The sequence below is a fragment of the Gorilla gorilla genome, chromosome 5 (genome assembly GCF_029281585.2).
Source record: "Gorilla gorilla gorilla isolate KB3781 chromosome 5, NHGRI_mGorGor1-v2.1_pri, whole genome shotgun sequence".
Taxonomy (NCBI): domain Eukaryota; kingdom Metazoa; phylum Chordata; class Mammalia; order Primates; family Hominidae; genus Gorilla; species Gorilla gorilla.
This window is the reverse complement of record NC_073229.2, coordinates 60518495-60524191: the sequence shown is the minus strand read 5'-3', so window position 1 is coordinate 60524191 and position 5697 is coordinate 60518495. Positions and strand designations below refer to the sequence as shown.

The 5697-nt window shown below is 45.8% G+C and overlaps 1 pseudogene across 1 annotated transcript; it reads right to left on the bottom strand.

Moving 5' to 3' along the window:
• Positions 1-467: 467 nt before the first annotated feature.
• On the bottom strand, positions 468-1428 carry LOC101141284 (V-type proton ATPase 16 kDa proteolipid subunit c-like; annotated as a pseudogene). The gene has a single exon (XR_174867.4). The product of XR_174867.4 is annotated as a V-type proton ATPase 16 kDa proteolipid subunit c-like (transcript).
• Between the last annotated feature and the right edge of the window lie 4269 nt (positions 1429-5697).

Sequence of the window (5697 nt, the reverse complement as noted above, 5' to 3'; positions counted from 1 at the left end):
AGCCATCCTGCCCAGCCTCTCTTTCTCTCTCTCTCTCTCTTTCCCTCCCTCCCTCCCTCCCTCCCTCCCTTCCTTCCTTCCTTCCTTCCTTCCTTCCTTCCTTCCTTCCTTCCTTCCTTCCTTCCTTCCTTCTCTCTCTCTTTCTTTCTTTCCAGGTTGGGGTGCAGTGGCATGATCTTGGCTCACTGCAACCTCCACCTCCTGGATTCAAGCAATTCTTGTGCTTCAGCCTCCCGAGTAGCTGGGATTACAGGCGCCTGCCACCACACTGGCTAATTTTTGTAATTTTTGTAGAGACGAGGTTTCACCATGTTGGCCAGGCTGGTCTCGAACTCCTGATCTCATGCGATCCTCCCACCTCGGCCTCCCAAAGTGCTGGGATTACAGGAGTGGGCCACCACACCTGGCCAAGAAAAACGGTATAATTTCGTTATTATAATAGCATTAATGGTTATTTCTTTTTTTTCCCCCCAAATCCGAGAACTTTATTGGACAGAGCTCCGTGCAGGGCCAAGGGCCCGGTGGCGAGGGCAGCTCCATCCAGGAGGTCTCAGCAACAGGAGCCCACAAGGCCACACTTTAGCTAAGGTTATAGATAGCTGGGAGACCAGGGCCTCTCCGCAGACGCGGGAACAGGCCAGATCTTTATAAATAAACATCCAGTGAAGAGAAATGACAACTCTAAGTCATCCGAATACACAGAGCACTCTAGGGGGTGGGGCACCAGGGGCCTGGAGGGGCGATAAGTGGACCCAGATGTCCATGGCACGGGGCGGCGTGGGGGGTGGGGTGGGGGCAAGGCCAGGGCAACAGACAACCGGCACTAGGACGCTGCGCTGCGCATGTACAAGATCAACTACCGGGGGCCGCGGCCCCATGCGTGTGTGTCAGGCTCTTCGTTCTGGAATGAGGAGGGGTGGTTTTTACATCATATTCGGTGGCTGGTGGGCTCGGAGAGGGGCTACTCTGTGGAGAGGATGAGGGCGACGACGAGACAGTACAGGCCGAGCACCTCGGGGAAGATGAGGATCAGGATCATGCCCATGAATAGTCGGGGCTGCTGGGCCATGGCTCGCACACCGGCGTCCCCCACGATGTCTATGGCAAAGCCGGCTGCCAGGCCGCTCAGGCCCACGCTCAGGCCGGCGCTAGCTGGAGGCAGCTCATGTAGAGGCTGATGTCGTCATTCGGGGAGTTGGCGATGAGGACTGTCACCACCAGGCCATAGATGGCGATGATGCCAGCCGTGACCACCGGGATGATGGACTTCATGATCAGCTCCGGCCGCATGACAGACATGGCCACGATGCCGGCACCGGTCTTGACCGTGCCATAGGCAGCGCGCGGGGCGCTGAAGACCATGGCGGCCGAGGCTCCCATGACGACGAAAAACGAAGCATACTCGGGGCCGTTCTTGGACTCGGACATTGTCTGCGGGTGCAAGCTCTGCGGCCGAGGCGGAGGCGAAGGCCGGGGCGAGGCCGGGCCGGGCGCGAAGGCGAGCACGCAGGCGGCGGCGAAGGCGATCAGCATTCATGGTATTTCTAAAGAAGAAAAGTGAACCATCCTTAGTTCCGCTAACCTCTTCTATTATCTCTATAATAGATATCTCGCATCTAGACTCACATCCAACATGGTCCGGAAGCAGGAAGGAGCCCTCCCTTCTCTGACAGATTAATTACTGCTTCCTTTGCAGTCCACTTTTCTCTGCTTGTTCATCGCCATATCTTGCCTTGATTCGTACTTGAAAGGTTTGGCCAGGGACATTTCTGATGTGTCGTGTTCTTTTTCTCTTACTTTTCTGGGTAATTTAACGTGCTGGGGATGCGAGCACGTTAAATTTCCATCCATTGAAGCCATTCTGTTTAGGGCCACCAGGGGGCATCCACAGACTTGCTATGGGCTCAGCACCGCCCTCCTCGTCGTATTTACAACCTCAAGGTCATTTGAGGAGAAAGAGGTGCCTGACTAATCGGGTTATCCTTGTAGAGCTATTTTAAAATTTTTGTTTCTGGTTTCTACATTAAATCTTTCTTCCTCTTCTTCCCTCTGATTTTCTCTTGTCTGCACGTGTGCTTCTAAGAGGCTCTCTGTGATAGCGTCACAGTCATCTACATCCTATTTTCTGCAGGACAATTGTCTTCCAATTTTTATTTTATTTTTTGTAGGAGGTATGAGTCCTCTGGTTGTCTGAACATCCTCTTTTGGAAAAAGCAAAACAAAAGGAAACAACTTCAAAAATGGCAGCAATTCTTTTCAATGTCCTTGATGATAAAGAGTTGAAATCCTTTCATAATCCAAAGCTATTATAAGCCAACACTGGCTGTTAGAAGAGTGATCACTTTGGGTAATATTGTTTTTGACCCAAAATGCTGTGTGACAATAGTATAACAAGAATGTTTCCCCATATGGCTCAGGACCTGGCTTTTGAAGTCACTCCCATTTGGAGTCCAGACTTGAGCTGAGCAATGGAATAAGTGCTTTGTTTTCCAAGGTGACCGTTGGATGGGAAAACTCATGTCTTGTTGCTTAGTTCTCACACCTCCTCTGCCTGTGGAGAATATTCCTCTGATTTACATAATGATTTGGAGACCTTAAAGAGGAGTGTGTGGGTAGTGAGTCTAGTGTAGGGGAATCAATGCACATAAGGGAAGAAAGGAGATTCTGGATTAGAGTTTTGACCCACTTGCCACCAAGAGCTCACAGGCTTCATTATTCTAATCATGAAACCCTTTTTGGTATTAGGTGGACAGGAATTTGATGACAAGATTGGTTTGTTCTCTTTTTTTTTTTTTGAGATGGAGTCTTGCTCTGTCGCCCAGGCTGGAGTACAGTGGTGTGATCTCAGCTCACTGCAACCTCTGCCTCCTGGGTTCAAGTGATTCTTATGCCTCAGCCAGCCTCTGGGAGTATAGCTGGGATTACAGGTGCCTGCCACCATGCCCAGCTATTTTTTTTTTTTTTTTTTTTTGTATTTTTAGTAGAGATGGGGTTTCACCATGTTGGCCAGGCTTGTCTTGAACTCCTGACTTCAAGTGGTCCACTTGCCTTGGCCTCCCAAAGTGCTGGAATTACAGGCATGAACCACCACACATGGCCTTGGTTTGTTCTTAAAAGCCCTTGTACTTATGCACAGGCTGTTCTGAGAGGTGAGATTATTGGATCTTTGGGAATTTTAATGCATTTTAAATTTTAGGGTGGGTGAGGTGGCTCACACCTGTAATCTCAGCAATTTGGGAGGTTGAGGCAGAAGGATTGCTTGAGCCCAGGAGTTTGAGACTAACCTAGGCAACACAGCAAGACTCCGTCGCTAAAAATTTTTTTTTGAAAATTGTAATAGGTATAGCTAAATTGCCCTTCCAAAGGGCTGTAAAACTTTACACTCTAAAGAAAACAAATAACGTTATTAAAAAGTGAGCATGCTGGGCATTGTGGAAGGTACCTGTAATCCCAGCTTCTCAGGAAGCTGAGGTGGGAGGATTGCTTGAGAATAGTAGTTGGAGACCAGCCTGGACAACATAGATAGATCCTGACTCAAAAAGAAATAAAAGCAGGCAAAAGTGCTGAACAGACACTTCACCAAAGAAGATATGCAGATGGCAAATAAGCACATGACACATGAAAAGATCAAATGTCATTAGGGCACTGCAAATTCAAACAAGATGCGGCTACACACCTATTACAGTGGTTAAAATCCGAAACACTGACAATATCAAATGTTGGCAAGGACATGGAGTAAAAATTGCTGGTAGGAATGCAAAATTGTACAGCCACTTTGCAAGACAGATTGGCAGTTTCTTACAAAGTTAAACATAGTCTTACTATATAATCTAGCCATTGTGCTCCTAGATATTTACCCAGATGAATGGAAAATTTTTCACCAAAAACTTGCACATGGATGTTTATAGCAGTTTTATTCATAATTGTCAAAAACTGGAATCAACCAGGATATTCTCTGATAGGTGAAGGGATAAAACGTGGTACATCCATGTGATGAAACATTATTCAGTGATAAGAAGAAATGAGCTATTAAGCCATGAAAAGATACAGAGAATCATTAACCACTTATATTGCTAAGGGAAAGAAGCCAGTCTGAAAAGGCTACATGTTGTATGATTCCAACTGTATGATATTCTAGATAAGGCAAAACTATAGATCTAGACGGTGGTTGCCCAGGGCTGAGGAGTGAGGGAAGGAGGAATGAATAGGCAGAACACGGCAGGTTATTAGAGCAGTGGAAGTATTCTGTATGATACAATAATGATGAATACATGACATTATGCATTTGGCAAAAGTGACAGAATTATATGCACAAAGACTGAACCTTAATGTAAACTATAGACTTTAGTTAATAATAGTACATCAATATTGGTTCATTAATTGTAACAAATGTACCACATTAATGCAATATATTAATTAGAGGAGAAACTGTTTGGGGAGATGGAGAATAATGGGAACTCCCTGTATTTTCTGTTGAATTTTTCTGTAAACCTAAAACTACTGTAAGAAATAATCCATTAATTAATAATAATAATAAATTTACAGATTCACCAAGAGTGTACACTTCTACTTCCACTCTCTTTGTTGATGTATGGTGACAGAATTTTGACATACATTCAATTTGATGGATCGAGTTTGGTCTTCTTCTTTTTTTGAGACGTCATTTCACTCTTGTCACCCAGGCTGGAGTGCAATGGCGCAATCTTGGCTCACTGCAACCTCCGCTTCCCAGGTTCAAGTGATTCTCCTTCCTCAGCCTCACAAGTAACTGGGATTACAGGTGCCTGTCACCATACCCAGACAATTTTTGTATTTTTAGTAGAGACGGGGTTTCACCATGTTGGCCAGGCTGGTCTTGAACGCCTGACCTCAAGTGATCCACCCACCTTGGCCTTCCAAACTGCTGGGATTACAGGTGTGAACCACTGTGCCCAGCCAAGATTTGTATTTTATTGTTGTTCGGATTTGCATTTTCCTGCTTATTACTCAAGTTGAGATCTTTTCCAGATTATTGGACTTTTCAAGTTTCCTAATTATGAATTGTCTGTTCCTGGTTTTTGCCTATTTTTCCAGTTGATTGTTGGTCTTTTGATTGTGAATTTTTGTTTATTGTGAATCTGTGGGACTTAAAACATTTTTGCATATTAATTTTTTTTTTTTTTTTTTCAGACAGAGTCTCACTGTCACCCAGGCTGGAGTGCAATGTGGGGATCTCAGTTCACTGCAACCTCCACCTCCTGGGCTCAAGCGATCCACCCGCCTTGGCCTCCCAAAGTACTGGGATTACAGGCATAAGCCACCATGCCTGGCCACTGTATATTACTTTTTAATTTTACAAGTTGCAAATGTTTTCTCATGATCTGTCACTTTCTTTCTTTCCTTCCTTCTTCTCTTCTTTTCTTTGTCTTTTTAAAATTTGAGACAGGGCCTCACTCTGTCACCCAGGCTGGAGTGCAGTGGCACGATCATGGCTCAGTGCAGCCTTGAACTCCCCAGGCTCAGGTAATCTTGCCACCTCAGCCTCCAGAGTAGCTGGGAGAACTACAGGTGCATGCCACCATACCCAGCTAATTTTTTTGTATTTTGTGTGTGTGTGTGTGTGTGGAGATGGGGTCTTCCTATGTAACCCAGGCTGGTCTTGAACTCCTGGACTCAAGCGATCCACTCAACTTGGTCTCCCAAAGTGCTGGGATTATA